This window comes from Chiroxiphia lanceolata, chromosome 4, assembly GCF_009829145.1.
Source record: "Chiroxiphia lanceolata isolate bChiLan1 chromosome 4, bChiLan1.pri, whole genome shotgun sequence".
Taxonomy (NCBI): domain Eukaryota; kingdom Metazoa; phylum Chordata; class Aves; order Passeriformes; family Pipridae; genus Chiroxiphia; species Chiroxiphia lanceolata.
Window position 1 is genome coordinate 31325960 of NC_045640.1, and position 15978 is coordinate 31341937.

Sequence of the window (15978 nt, forward strand, 5' to 3'; positions counted from 1 at the left end):
AATGACATTTATATACAAAAAATGAAACAGAAGGAAATATATTTAATCTCTAAGTCCTCTACCAAAAAAAAAAGATAGAAATCTAAGGGTTGCTGAAAATGGTCCAAACCTTCATAGGCTTTGCCTGCATCCTTGACAGAACATGGCATTAGTCTCTTCAGGAAATCATATGGATGTGGAGTGGGTAGAAGAACTTAGGGCTGGCATAGAAATATATTAGTTTAATTTTTTGTGAAATGTAAGCTCAGTGACTAGCTTCAACTGAGGAAAGCTGGCGATGATATGTAATCACTGGTCTTTTTCAAATATTATTTGAAGCAAACTTGAAGGCCTGTTCATAGAAATTCACGTAAGAGTTTAACTCAGGAGTGAAATATTAATTATATGAGACCTGCTGGCAGCACCAGGTCTGGGCATTATGAAAAATTTGTTAGAAAGTTGTGATCTAAGCAAAAAGAGGTATGTTTAAACATGCCACATAGAAATTCAAAGATGACTTTTTTTCACAAGTCAGCTCTATCTTAGTTCTGGTGTTCATGGAACAATCTCTGTTTTCTGAAAGCCTACAGTGGGGATTCATGTGTGTGTGCGTGTCTATGTATATATAATGTACGTATGCACATATAAATGTATACACACATACGCACTATATATAGTGACAGAATATCATAGAACAGAGACAAGTAGATCCATAGCCAAAATTTGTAAAGGACTGTAATGGATTTTATGTATTCATAGAATCACAGAATATTCTAGGCTGAAAGGGATCCACTAGGATTATCGAAATCCAGCTCCTGGTCCTGCATAGGACAGCCCTAAGAATCATGCCATGATTCATGCCATGTGTCTGAGAGCATTGTCCAAAGGCATCTTGAACTCTGTCTGGCTTGGCTCTGTTACCACTTCCCTGGGGAGCCTGTTCTAATGCCCAACCACCCTCTGGATATTAGAACCTTTTTCTAATATCCAACCTAAACCTCCTCTGACACAACTTCAGGCCATTCCCTTGGGTCCTGTCACTGTCACCACAGAGAAGAGATCAGTGCCTGCCTCTCCTCTTCCCCTCACAAGGAAGTTGTAGATTGCAATGAGGTCTCCCCTCGGTTTCCTCCAGGCTGAACAGACCAAATGACCTCAGCTGCTCCTCATATGGCTTCCCCTCTAGACCCTTCACCATCTTTGTACCCTCCTTTGGACACTCTCCAATAGCTTTATACTCTTCTTATATTGTGGTGCCCAAAACTGCACATAATATTCAAGGTGAGGCCGCACCAGTGAGCAGAGATGGACAACCATCTTCCTCAGCCAGCTGGGAGATTGAGATTACAGTGTTGAAAGGAGAGGGCCTATATAAGTAGAATATGTGCAGGGAGAAAAAGATGATGATTGTAAGTTTTATTCTGGCTATTCTTAATGTTATTCTTAGCATTAGCTATTCTTAGCCTCAAAATGAGTTTTTAAAGATATCTGGCTGAGCAAAATTATTTGAATTATTTAGGCTGAAGCAGAGGGAGGCAAAAAACCTCTCCAACCTGGACAGATAGAGCTACCAGTTCCCAGGTATCTCAAACAAATATGACAAGGCTCGTAGGAAGAGGTAGATTGGAGGAGAGGAAGGCTGACAACACCGGAATGAAAAGAAGCTGCATTGTGCACGTAACCAGCTGTACCCATCCTGTGACACTTTTTGCTGCTCTCAACCAAATCTTGCCTATGATGTCTTCCCAAAGGAAGCATAGGAAGCATTATCTGCTAGGACCGACAGGGCGACTTCTCCACCTTCATTCCCACCGCTTCCTGGAGCTTCTTCACCCCCCCACCCCCCTCCCAACATGTTCCTGACAGGTGCCCCTAAAAATTGATCCAGGAAGCGGCAAAGGGCGGCTGGGAGGCGGCCGGCCCGGGAGCAGCCGCTCCTCCCACCCCCCAGCGCAAGGCCAGGGGAGGCACCCCCCGCCCGCGGGCTCACCCGGCTGAAGCTGCGGGGAAAATTGTTTCAGAGGGAGGCTCATGAACCCCCTGCCGGGCTGTTCGCGTGCAGAACATCAAAGCACTCGGGGCAGAACGAAGTTAGAGCGCCCCGTGGTTGCTCGTAATTAGAAGAGGGAGAACGTCGCGGAGGGAGTCTGAACGCCGCTCCCACGGAGGTGCGGCGGGTCTGCGAGGGCGGGGGGCGCGGGGATGGCTGTGTAGGCTCTGAGGCCGGGGGGTGGGGGCTGCCTGGCCTCCCTTCCCCGAGGCACACGGCGGGGAACACGGTCCAACCCTTCAGGGAAGACCCTCATCCCCCGCCTCCTAAAGGGAGGAGAGGAGGGAACGGCGGAAAGGGGTCGGCGGAGTGGAGTTTGCCGGCCCGCACGCGTGGGAAGGCTGGGCAAGTGGGCTCTGTGACGGGAACAGCGCCCCGGCTTTCGCCGCCGAGAGGGACTCGCCGCTGTCAGCGCAGCTCGGCGCAGCCCGCAGGGAGCCGTGCCCGGGTCCCGTAAGTGGCTCCTCTCTCCCGCCTTTCCCTTCCTCGGGACCGGGTCGGCGAGGGGTTGGAGGAAGCGCCGCTGCCGGGGCCTCTCGGCTGGCTTGGAGGTGCTGCCGAGGGGTCCCACGTTCCAGCCAGGCGAGAGCCCCCAGTGTGCGGCCGGAGGGGCGCTGACCCTCCGCCTGCTCCGAGGAGTTATTCTTAGCGCCGGGCGACTTGCGCGGGGAGAGAGGCAAGGACTTTTCTGCTGCCTTTTAAAGTCCGCTGGGGGGGAAGCGGCGCTGGCGTTTCCCTGATGGCCCTGGTCGCGTTCCCCCAGCGCTGGGCGCTGCAGCCGGGGGCGCGGGGCGTGTGGAACCCGCGGGCGGGGCACAAGGGGAAAGGCACCCGAGCGCTGCTGGGCAGCGGGTGTGGGACCTTGTCTGCTGGTCCTGGGGCAGCGTCTGCTGCTCCTGTAAGTTTGGAGGCGTGGATGGGTGAAACGGCGCTCACTGGGTTTCCGACGAGCTCGATCTAAGACTTTACTGGAGTTGCTGTCCTGCAGGTGCTGCCCGTGTGCAGGGTTTACTGACTCAAAGCACACAGTGCAACCATAGTTCTTCACTGCGTTTGAGACACTGGGAAATCACACTGCAGTGGAGAGCATGAAGTGGGTGCAGGTCCCTAACTGTGGCAAGGCAAGTTTAGGAAACCTAATATTGTTCCCTTCTGCCAACTTTGCGTGTTTAAACGTAGAATATGTTTGAAGTATGTCACCCAACATATAATGCTACTGGCAGCTGGAGAAAAGTAGTCCAGTAAAATAAATTTAAAATTTGAGGTGTCTGAAGCAACAGAACGTAAACCTTATGTTTAAAATATTAAGTATCACTAGAGATTATGATAACATTTGGATGATAGAGTGTTGTGGATCTGATGCAAGTCTTGGGTTCTGGGTGAACTCCATTAATTTGGCTGAATTACCTTAGTTTGGGGAGTGGGGTTATCACACCGCTTGGTTCTGACAGTGGATGGAGTTTCTTCTGATTTTATGCCAGTGCTTAACACATGATTACAGCAAAAGTAACTTACTTGCGAAAGGAATATAAGTTTCCTGAAGTTGACCTCAGGTGTGAAAGGAATTACTTCAAGCCTACCATCTGCTTCAAGTATATAATACCTAACATTATTTGAAACCTTTCAAACATTTCTCTTTGTATTGTTCGTATTAAAACCAAAACAAATATATTGAGAGGCATACAGATGTTTCAGAGATGGAGAACATAGACAAAGGATCATGGCATATAGAACTGTATATATTGAAACAAGCTGGTGGTAGTTTGTTTATGCTAGAAAGACAAAACACATTGTATGAAAAGTTCCTGTAGACACTGTGCAGATTCAGTGCACAGTGGATCTTGGATTAGAATTTGGATTACACACTGCGGAAAAATGTTTTGAATTCTGGTTTGTGTCACCTAATAGCATTAAAACATTAAGATTGATTGTAAAAATAGGCATTAGGCCTATAAAAAACTCGTTTTCATTGCTATGTATAATGTACAATATAGTCGGACATAAAAAGACTGCCTGTCCTGCTCCTGTAAGCAGATCTCCATTGCTGCAATTAATTCCATTTGACTCTACCCTGTCCACACAATTCTAAACCCCACTGGGCTCTGATACAAATTGATACAGGAACAAAACAACCCCACAGAGACATAAGTAGCTGGCTTTATATCTTATGCAAAGCGCAATGATAATTGTGTACGAATGGCATACATTTTTACTCTTTTGCCACATGTTGTGATGAGGTTATTCATGCATGGAGTAATCTTCTGTCTAACTGATGTTACTCAAATACAACTTTTGATTCTTCAGATGTGGATGAAAACTGGCACTTTGTGAAGTGTTAATGCAATGAAGCTTTTGATCCTGAAGCTCAGTGTGTTGGCTAGCGTGTGCATGAGTAAATGGTCCGAACAAAGTTGTTGACCTCAGTAAAAATGTACTTGATAAGATGCGTGACTGTGTAGCTGTTTCTAGCTTTGTACACACAGATTAAATCAAAATCAGTTTCAACTTGCTTAATAATCACAGAATCACAGAATATCCTGAGTTGGAAGGGCCCACAAGGATCATCAAAGTCCAAATCCTGGCCCTGCACAGGACAGCCCCAAGGATCACACCATACCCGAGAGCATTGGGTTAATAAATTAATGTACTTAGCATATTTTCCACCTGCCTGTATATACTTCTAATTTTTTTAAGTTTAAGATTTTAGTTAATAAGGTACACAGGGATGACAATGACTTTGGAGTCAATGTGTTGTTATTGATGCCATTTATTAGCTACTTTATGGGGATATTTGATATATGAATATGTTGGCATAATAAATGGCAGTGAGTACAGAAAGACAGGCAAGATAAAAGAAGAAGAATAATTTAAAACTTTTTAAAACCTTTTCACTTTTTAAGTGTTTGGCAACAATGTATTTCGAAGGAGGAGGTTTCTTTTGTAAATCAGTGACTGCAGGTGGATGTGACAGAGACTCAAGCTAGTCAAGACTCCTGGGTAATTTTGTTGGATATAAGAATCCAGCAGGAGATCTCAAGGTGAAGAGAACTGCTAAAGATCCACCTATCTTACGTGAAAATATGTGAAACTTAATTTTACAAGCGTAGGGACTAGAAATGGGACAGAGATTGAAAACACATATCAGCTTAAGTCAGTGTAGGTTTTAGCTTGTTTGAAAATGCATATTACTTCTACTTTTCTGCTTGCGTGTACTGCAGAGTACTGAGAAAAGCTGTGACTGGTGTGCATTGCAAAATGAGATGTATTGAAAGGTGCTTGAAGATTTACTTCCTCCTTTCATGCCTTGGCAGATTTTTCAATTTGCAGTGGACTATATGTTTAAGACAGAGGCGAATGAAGGGGAAAGACTACAAAAAGGAACTTAAGCTATATCTCATTCCCTAAGTTTAAGATAAGAAAGCTCTTACAGCTTTACCCATACACCTTTTGATCATCTTCACTTGTGTTGGTTCCATAGGTATTTTGGCATCCATCCATCATGATACAGGTATCACATGACACTAAAAAAAACTCCCCAGCTAGACATGGCATGCTTTCCTGGTTTGCCTGCTGTTCTATTTTTAACCAGAACTCTCTCTAGCTCATACAATTATATGCTTCAGGAGAAAACCCTTTAGGAAATTTTCCTTCACATAGGCAATATTAGGTAGGGCACTAACATAAAAGTATAGCATGCACTGTAGGGTACTGGTCCTGTCTTTGACTTATTCATTTTTTATACTAGAATGAGCAATCTTCTGCCATTTCTTTCCCCTCAGGTACCTCACAGGCATTTGGTGATCTATTAATGCCATATAGCCAAAGGTGTAGAAAACAGCTATCAATGCCATTTTAATGCATATTTGTGACTTTAAATCAGAACTTCATGTGTTCACGTTAGCTTTTTCCATACTAAGATACTAAAAATTACTTTATATGCTGCTGAAATTATTAAAAAGTATATAAAAATATTTGGAGTCATGTTTCTGTGTCTGTAAGTTTTCATGTATCTGAAAGCGCCCAGCTTCATGATACCTTTGCTGTTTATCACATCACCTTTGATCCCTCAGTGTCATGATACAGTTCTGATCCTCAGCCTTGTCGATTCTCATCCTTCTGTCTGTTCTCCACTTGGGGTAAGATTCATCTTCATTCCACTGGTGGTAAGTCAATTGACAGGGCTGTTGGAAGCAAACAGTTGAGCTTTCAGAAAATGACAAACGTGTCTTCCTCTCTGCTGGGAAAAGCATTTGTATAAGTGATCTGCCACTACAACTCCAGTGAGAGTTATAAAGGTTACCAGTAAAAGTGGCTTCTGGGATTCCTAAGTTTAGTCATTGCTGACAGTCATCTAAGATCTGCAGTACTATCTTGTGTGATCTCAACATTGTAATTTATCTGAGTGGGCATACTCCAGGAGGAAGATCATTTAGAAACACACTGAATGTTGTCATTGTTCTTATGAGTTCCTGCATAGGATTGCATATGTGTGGAATGAGATTTCTGAATCTCTGTGAAATACTGATGGGAAGTGTATTGCAAGTGCTTGACCACAGAATGAGCTCAGGACATCTTGTTCTACACACATCTGGAAAAGAAATACACCTTACCTCAAATAAAACATTCTGCTTATGAGATATGGGCTATAGCAATTACATACACAGATAGATATCCTTTAGTTCCCTCCGTCTTACTTGACCATGAACAGTAGAAATGAGGATGGGCAGGTTGTGACAGTCTAAAAAATTAATACTTTGATGTTGAATCTGTTTTTATTAAATGTTACTAGGGGAGAGGTGCTACTGGAATAGCATACATAGACAATTGCCATATCTATGCATTCTTTACTGTGGATGTTAAGATTCTGTCCTAGACTGCATAGACTCCCATGTAAGTGTCATGTATGTGATGGTTGTGTATATATGTAAGCAGCCCCCCAAGACGTGTTATGAGGTAGTAAGCGTTAAACTGGAGTAGAATATTTTATGGTTTAAAGTTAATAAAAGAGGTCCTCACAAATAAGTGTACTTTCATTCACATATTGTAAGTTAATAGAATCCCAAAGACAGATGGAGCCTCTCAAAATGTTGCCCAGGCAGCAATGAACTTTTTAATGGTATGGAATAGTAACACCATAGTTCTGATGACAGCTAGCTACTCTAGTTTGGGTTATGGCTTCTAGAAATTATTATCTAATTATCTAAAACTAGTTTACATAAAAATCCAGACCAGTATAGGATGACTTCTACAACACTGATTTTGGAAGGGTAGAATCTCTTATTCGAATACTTCTAAATGGCTGCATGCCTCTGACAAGTAGAAGTAAACCAGTCATGCCGGGAAAAAAATGGAGGAAACAATCATACATAAACCATCACATTATTGTCATGCTTGTTCATTGGCTCTGGTTCTTCTTCCATCTCACTTCTGCAACTACCCTGTCCTATCGCACCCGGCAGTTAATGTAGATGAGCCGTAAAGACCTCCATGCAGTTGCTAGAGAAAGGTTGGTTTTGGTGCCCTCAGTTCCCTGTGACAACTCATCAGAAATGCAGTGGAGTGCACGCAACATCTGCTGTTTCTGATAAGTAATCAGAATGGGCAGAGTCAGTGTTTGTGATTCAGTGTTCACTGTGTTCCCTCTGTCATTAATGATAGGGTAGTTTTGCCTCTTCGTGATGGTAACATCAGTTTTCAGAGGTCTTGGATGGCTGTTCTTGCTAAATGACCTCATTTCTGAAAATTACTTTGTCAGATGTCCTACCAGAAAGGGATGATTAGATTAATCCAATTTAGTGCTTACTGGAGTTTTTGTGAATCTAACTGTTGTAGAAAGGTAACAAAATGTAGAAAGGTGTCAGCTGACAAAGTTTTCTTTTGCAGGGAACTTAACTTATGCAGGAAACATTTGTCAGTTGAGATTGGATTGAGGGGAAAAGACAAACCGTACCAATAATTTTGCCAGACTTTTCTACCATCATCTGTGTTTAATATACAAATTCACTTCACTTGTGCTTTTTGCTTTCCAGATTTATTTTGTTTAGAAATATATGGAATACATTTATTTTTGCTTTAAAGAACATTATGCTTTATATGACTCTTTTTGGAGAGGCAGAGTTGAATTCAATGCAATCTAATCTTCATCACCTTTACCGTGAAAACAGTGAATGATGTGGATAAGCTGTCTACAGCTGTGTGAATTCCTGTAGCTATCCTACTCCTTGCCCATTTTCTTTGAGATTAGTTAATTCTTTGCTTGGAGTTGGATTGCAAGCTATTTGACAACATGGGAAAGTGATTGTTTTTTTTTAATTTTGTTTGTGCAGTACCATATGCATTGTGGTTATGAAATAAATAATAATTGAAATAGAATTTGGAAGGAATTATTATTGTTCTTTTCTAAGTTTCCTTAGATAGAGAAATATCTCCATATCATTTAAGGAAAATGTAACATTTGGATATTGTGAAGATATCTGATTACTCATATGAGGACCTAAATTATTCCTCTGAATTCACTGTTTATGAATGATTTGGTGTAATATTGATTTTATTTTGCCCTTGAATGATTCTGGACTGTCATGCAGTTGAGAGAAAACAATGGGATGTGACTTGCCATTAAATACTTTCACCACTGTGAATGAGATGAAAATCTTGTGGATATATAGAATTAGCATGCATACGTGATTCTTTTCAAAGGTACAGTGCTTCAGTGTGCTTTTTAGAAGCAATAGTTTAGATGACTAGGCTGTATTTTTGATCCTTGTAATGACAGCCTAACTTGTTTGAAGATTTAAAGTAGTAGTAAGTATTTGAGTGTAGTAAGTTGCAGGATTTAGTTGCTGTGTTCTGCTGTAAGGATTTGAAGAGAGGGAGAACTTTTAAGGGTAGTACTGAAGAAGTATCATGAAACATCAGGCTTGTTATGTGGAAATTAGGCCAGCAAAAATTCGTACATGTTTTTGCAATACTAGGTACATTAATATGTAATTTATACATTCTGCGGTTGTTGCTTTTCCTCAGCAATATATTTTTAGAAAAATCTTGATGCCTTACATCTATGCACTGCTTACCAACTTGTGTCCACCCTCTTTCTTTACAAAGACTCAAGAAGGGACCCTGGGTGGTTACTGATAAGGAGGGGCTGTTCTGAAGGTATAACAAGGTCTCCTCCTATGTGAAGAGGGAAGTCCTGAGCTGGAGGCTTCCCTCAGGCCTGTGTGTAGCAGGTGTCTCCTACATCTATGAATTTGTTTGTTTTTTTTTTTAAATATTTTTCAATAAGGCATGAGTATGCACTAGGTAAATTGCTATGCTGACAAACTAAAAAGAGAAAAATTGCGGTTATCTAAAACTAGATCAGTAAAAAGATTCAGTATTAAAAATTCAGTCATATGGATTACCAAGTAGTACATGGTGCTTCATTAGAAATACTATGAGATTTGCAAATATAATATTCACTGTCAGATGGAAAAGTCCAGAGAAGTTGAAATTAGTACTTTTTAAAATACCATCTATGAGGAGACTTCCTCTTGTAACTAACAGGCCTGCTTTGAGGGTTTCACTGTCTTCAGGTGGCCTGTGTACCTAACTTTACTATCCCTTGTTATGTATCTTATCCTTTGTGTTAGTTTAATTCTGTGCCCCAAATCTGAATTGGCCTGAATAGTTGCTATGAATAAAGATTCAGATATCTCCTAAGGAAGCCTCAATGGTGAATTGCAGTTCCTCATATTCTTTTAGTGCTGTCTTTCCTGTTTCCCAACCTACTTTTCAGCACAGTAGAGACTGCTATATTTCATGTTTACATCAGTTTGTATAGAATAACTCCATGGTCTGTAGAGTTTCATGCTGGTGTAAACAAACAAATGATGCCTACCCCCCCATAACCTGACCATGACAGAGCTAAAATCGTGTTTGGAAACAGACTTATGGAGGTGAAGTATTTTTCCTAAGGTCTGTATATAACTGCCTTCTCCCAGTATTTGTATTTTTCTGCCTTCTTGTCCAAAGCCAAATGGATTCTTCTCATTTGTCTATTTATGTGAAAAATGTAAATGCCTGACAGAAAGTTGACATCCTTGACTCTTCTTGGAGCCTAAACAACTGAGTAGAATTTAAGTGCATTCATCATATTTAGTTGAGATGATATGCAGAGCTCCCATATTGCCAAGATCTCTGTTTTCTGCTCAGAGAAGTATATGGTTGGTGCAGCACAACATCTAGGAAAATAATGAGAGAAACCATTGTATTTGAAAGACCTTTTGGAATGTATGGAGGCGGAACAGTGGCAAACTTATGTTATGCCACTTATGAGAGAAAAAAAAGTATTACAACGTCCTCTGTAGCAGCTTGTTCTCTGTAGCAAAAGATGAGATGCTGCATAGGGAAACAATGGTGATTCACATGGTGTTTGCTTCTGAGAATTTGAGCGAGTTTAAGATGTAGTAGACCCAGATCACCTGGGAGCGTTTAAGGAAAGACAGGACATGGCATTTAGTGCTACAGTGTAGTTGACATGGTGGTGTTCAGTCATAGGTTGGAGTTGATTATCTCAGAGGTCTTTTCTAACCTGATTGACTCTGTGGTATCAATCAACCATTGCTGAGACTCCTTTAGATTTTTAAGGCACTTAAAAGGAGTTTTCAGGAGTTAAAAAATAGATGCTCATATGTCATTAGGAGAAATCTCATTTGTTCCATGAAAATGCAACTTTCATCATTGTGGTTGAGCCTGATGCTGAAAAATACCATGTGGTAGCAAGTTTTATCTGCTATGAAGTGTTCCGGTAGAACAACTGTCTTAGAGCAGTGAGGTATTCACTGTGGTTTTTTCATGGTAGAGAAGAAACTGGGAGGGAAAAATCAGCCCTGCAACATACTTTCTCTAAGTGAAGGAAATCTGTTCTAATTGATTCAACATTTATTCCTTAGTGGGACACTACTTCTGAGTATCCAGTCCAGAATTGTTTGCAGTCTCCCATGCAATGTCCAGCTATTAGAAGTATTTTATTAGACCATTGTAATTTATTTTTTAATTTATTATGTGCATGTGTCTTATTCTGGGGCAATTAGTTTCAACATCAGACTTAATAACCCCATTTTGTATTTCTAATTGTCTCAGTTATAAACATTTATAAACCTTCCTGCAGTTTTGTAGTACTTCGTAAAGCCTTCTATGGTGTTTAATTGCCTATGTCCTCCACTTCATTAGTTATCTAAGCAAATAATTTTAGATTTGTATTAAATAAGAGGGTTTTTTTTCCATTTGACTGTTTTTCTGTCCTATGTGGTAACAGATGGCTTGCACTTAGTTCAATGAACCAGATGCAAAAAGAGCAGAATTTGCAGTAAAATACTGTTGATGTTGCATTTTTATTCCCACACAATAAATTAAGTCAGCTTTCTGATTGTGTAAAGTGAATGTTTACACTCTTTCATTGAAATTAATTAAAATGTATCCACTACGTTCTGTGAAACAAGTAGATTTCCCAGTCTGGATGGGCTCATAGGTACAATTTGTGCATTTGTTACTGAAGCCATGTCTGCATAAGAAGCTCTTGTATTGTGCTCCAGGCTGCTATCTCTTGTTCCTGCTCTAGTAACCATCTCTCTATGTCTGCACAGCTGTTTATGGTACAGTGCAATTAACTGGATTAGGAAACATTCATTTTTTATCTTGGGATACTTTTGATTAAGGATCAGTTCCCTATTCCAGTTGGAATGGCCACACACATGGCTGTGCAGCCACAACTAAGGGATGGACACAGAGGAAAGAATAGACTGAGCAGTATGAGCTGCTTCAATTGTGCCACCATTGGAAGAAACTATTTAATATGCTCCACAAAGCTGTAAAACATACCAAAATTTCACTTATCCCCTCTGATGTTTGTCTTCCCTTCCTTTTAGACTGCCTTTTTTACTGAAGAAAGCATTAGTTCAAAAACTTTCATCATAGGACTGTAGTATCCCTCAAACTTTTTAAGGAAGTTTTGGCATTTAGAATCATACTTTCCTTGCAACATAGGAACTCCTGTAGAGTTCAGTCTTATTCCTTTGGACAGGAGCTAAAGAAAGTAGCAACTTTTTAATCAAGAAGACATCACTTACCGAGTGTATTTTTGCTGATGCTCTTTTAGACTGGCTTGGTGAATGACTTTTGTGTGAAACTGTATTGAATGAAGGATTTTGGATAGTTGCTACTTTTAATTTGTTACATCTTTACTATAACTGTAATTCCACTACTGCATTTTTGACCAGATTCTGATCTCTGTTTGGCCTTGTAAATAGAAAGTATATCCATAGGAACCAGTGAAATTACCAAAGTTGCAAAATATCCCTCTTGTTCCCTTCCCCATTCCAAACACTCTCTCGACTCTCATTTGCATTTATTAGTAGGCTATACTAACCTACCAGAATTTCTTAAAAAAAATATTCCAAGTTATATTCCTGTGCCTGTTTATGAAAACTGGCAGTATATTTGTCCAAACAGCTGCATGATGATTGGTACAAATTACTCCTGTAGAAGATGGTTAGTAGGATAAGTATCTTCCTTTAATCTACATTGAAGAACAGTGAAATCCAGCATTTTAGCTTGGCTGAAACCTAGCTAATAGACATATGAGTTTCAGTGTTCCATATGCTTTCTAAGGATTTGATAACAAACATTGCTGATAGCACAGAGTTAGACAGTGAGTTGGTTTAATTGCAACTGTTTGCAAATGGCAGAAAGGCAGCAGAAACACAGAATGATGTGAATGTTGTTCATAGTGTTCCCTGGAGGGACAGCTTGAGGTGGCTGGAAAGAAGCCTGGAACTGTAAGCAAAGAAGCTGTCCTGATACTTTGATTCCCCCTATGTTCAAGGAAACAGGACTCTGGAAATGCAGAGCAGGGCATGTGAGATGTGCGACATTGAATTTCATCACCTCGGGAGTTGGTGGAGCATCTGCTTTCTCGGGGGAAAAGCTTCCAAGTGCTATATGTGGACTCTTCTTTGATAGTAAACACACCCCTTGAAACCCCATCCAAAGGCTGAAGGAAGATCTGAAACAGTGGTATACAGGAACGTTACTCACACGTTACACCACTTCTGTGGCGTTCTCATAAACAGCATGGCTGCTGGCTTGAGTGAAGAATCTTTGCATTTCTCTTAGCAAACTTAGAAAGCGGGATTTCAGGAACAACAACAAAACCTCCACAAGCCTGGGAATTAAATCTGTGAATTGGGTAGGCTATAGAAGTTGTCTGCCTGGATTTGGACCTGCGTCATCCAGGGATCTTGCATAAGGCTGAATATTTTACCACAGATTTCTGCTCTGGAGGCCCAGGAAGGGAAAGTTTGGATTGCCCCATCAGAAATACTGCAGTCCTTGACATTAGCATTTTTTTTGACTGATGCAATTCTGCTGAAATGTATTTGGCTTGGTTCAGTATTGCTAATAAATTGGGTAAATTACTGGGCAGAACAGAAGAATAGCTTTTTGAGCACAGGCTATGTGGAGAAGTGAGATATGCTTCAGAATAAGCAGAGAGAAACGGTAGTGTTAAAATCCCACTCAAGGTTACAAAATGTTAAAGTATATACCATAAGATGTATAAATGTGAAGTATATGCCATGTGTTCAAACTGATGTTTCAGAATGTGATGCCACACCAGGCTGCAAAATGAGGAGTGGCTGACCATCATAAGCAGTGAAGAATGGAAATCACAAAACTGTTGCTTGGATCCTGTGTGGGTTGTTCTGCTGGCCTTTGGTACTGATTTGAGCATTTAGAGAGGTTCTCTTCATCCTTTGCATGTATCATTGAACACCTGTATCAAGAAAGCATGTCTGAACCTTCAGCCACTTCTGGGATCTTGCTCCCTAGTTAATATGGCAGCATTGTATTGTGTAATGGACTGTGGAAATTTAGCAGTCTAATGTTGGAAAATTTTACAAATAAAAAAGAGATCCTGGCTGATACAGAGTGAGTTATTTTATGCAGTGAATATTAAGTTGGCAAGTCAGCATTCAAAGACCAGATGATCCAAAGAACACTAAAAGACCATTTTTGTATGAGGATGAGTGTGTGACTGTTTTATATGTGTCTTACAGGCTTGTACGGTGTATCAGCTTGCTTTTGTATGGTAGGAGGAAGGTACTGCCTGTATGCCTGCTGCAGCCCGTTTGTTGTACTCAGACATATGCTAGGTACTAAAAAGGCATATACCAAGGCCTGTGAATCAGGTGGACAGTCATGAGTATGAAAGTTATAACTGAAGGGAAGGAGGAGAAGTCTGCTTTTTATGGATTTAGATAAATGACCCCTAGAATTCAGCAGTACCTCCTACCTGAATTCCAGGTTCATGTACTAAGAGCATCTCAGCATGTGGTGGGGATGAGCTTTCATAATGGTCTTCTCCAAAAACTGTGGAAACCAAAGACTGAAATAAGTAAATAAACCCCTCCTATACAAATGCAACCTCTGTAGCTTTCTGTCCTTGTCTTTCTCAGCTGCTTTTTCGTATGGTTCACGGTGAAATAAGAGTATGCACACTAAAATAAAGGCGTACTGAAATAGAAGTTGGGATGTATTTTCTTATAAGTAAATCAGAACTGATACTCTCTGTATTGTTTTTGTAGTATCCTTATTATGCTTTTTGAATTTCAGATCAAGTAACTTGGAGTCAGAGTTTCATTTGGCATTCCCATCAGTGAATGCCACATCAGGGTGCAGGGTGTGGTGCAGTATTCAATTAATTACACAAAACTTGGAATGGAATAAGACTTAAAGTAACTTTTATAGCCATTATTCTCTAAATATCCGTATTTCCCTAAGATGTACCAGTAATGCTACATGCTGAACAACTGAACTGTCCAAGTTTGCTTAAAATCGATTTCTCTTTTGTAGGTGTTTCTGCCAGTGACAGGATCAGATTTGACGCATTGTTGTGAGTCATTCACCGTCAACACTGCTGCAGTGTTACATTCTAGACTTTAATCTTTCCATTCAGACTGTTGTGGCCTTTATAGGTTCCTACCTTGCCTGACAGCTCTGCCTGAGAATAAGCTTGTCCATACTCAGAGTTACGGTTGCACCAAAAAGAGTTGTATTTTAAGTCTTGCCTACAGCAGTTAATCCTTCTCCATATGTACCTTGCAGTAATGCTGGTACAAGAACTTGTGCAGTTCTGTAGTGAATTGTATCAGGAAACTAATCTGAGTCAAAATTGACTCCGTACCTATTCAGTGTTACTGTAGCTTCATTCCCCAGTTTAATTCACTTTACTACCACAGAAATGTTTCTCTTGCCCCAAGGGAAGAAAGCAGGAAGGAGCTTTCTAATCCAGTTAGAGTACAGCATTTATTGTGGTGCTAATTCAAACTGTGCAATGACTGCTGATAAAGCAATGGCAGCACAGGGCTTTTCTGTCTGGTAATGGTCAGAAATAGGTATTTTCTAGCACAATTTTATCCCTTATCTCTATCTACTGTGGCAGTATTCCATGAAAATTGAGGTAAGTATGACAACATGAAGTCTAAGTCAAATAAAAACTTTTTTGCTGGACTATTCTTGATGTGCACATATGGTCTCATGAAATTTAGTACCCAAAGAAGGGAATTTCTTATTCCAAACTGACTGTGATTCAGTGGATGAAAACATAGAATCATAGAATACCAGTTTGGAAGGGACCTCAAGGATCATCTGGTCCAACCTTTATTGGCAAAAGTCTAAACAAGTGACCCATCACCCTGTCCAGCTGAATCTTAACAGTGTCCAACGCTGGGGAATCCATGTGGGGAAATTATTCCAATGGCTGAATGTTCTTACTGTGAAAAATTTTCCTCTTGTGTCTAATAGGAATCTCCCCAGGAATAACTTGTGCCCCTTACCCCTTGTCTTTTCCATGTGACTCCACATAAAAAGGGAGTATCTATCTTCAAGGAGCTTTGCCAAAAGAGAGAAGTGTA

At 40.6% G+C, this 15978-nt stretch overlaps 1 protein-coding gene across 2 annotated transcripts in view; it reads left to right on the forward strand.

Moving 5' to 3' along the window:
- Positions 1-1982: 1982 nt before the first annotated feature.
- Positions 1983-15978, forward strand: part of SLC7A2 (solute carrier family 7 member 2) — a 54169-nt gene continuing 40173 nt past the window's right edge. Inside the window, exon 1 of one of the 2 annotated variants that reach the window (XM_032685482.1) lies at positions 1983-2147. The gene's annotated coding sequence lies outside the window, so the exon portion shown is untranslated. Of the gene's footprint in view, positions 2148-2364; positions 2483-15978 lie in introns of those variants that run through there. The other variant, XM_032685485.1, reaches the window with a different exon arrangement.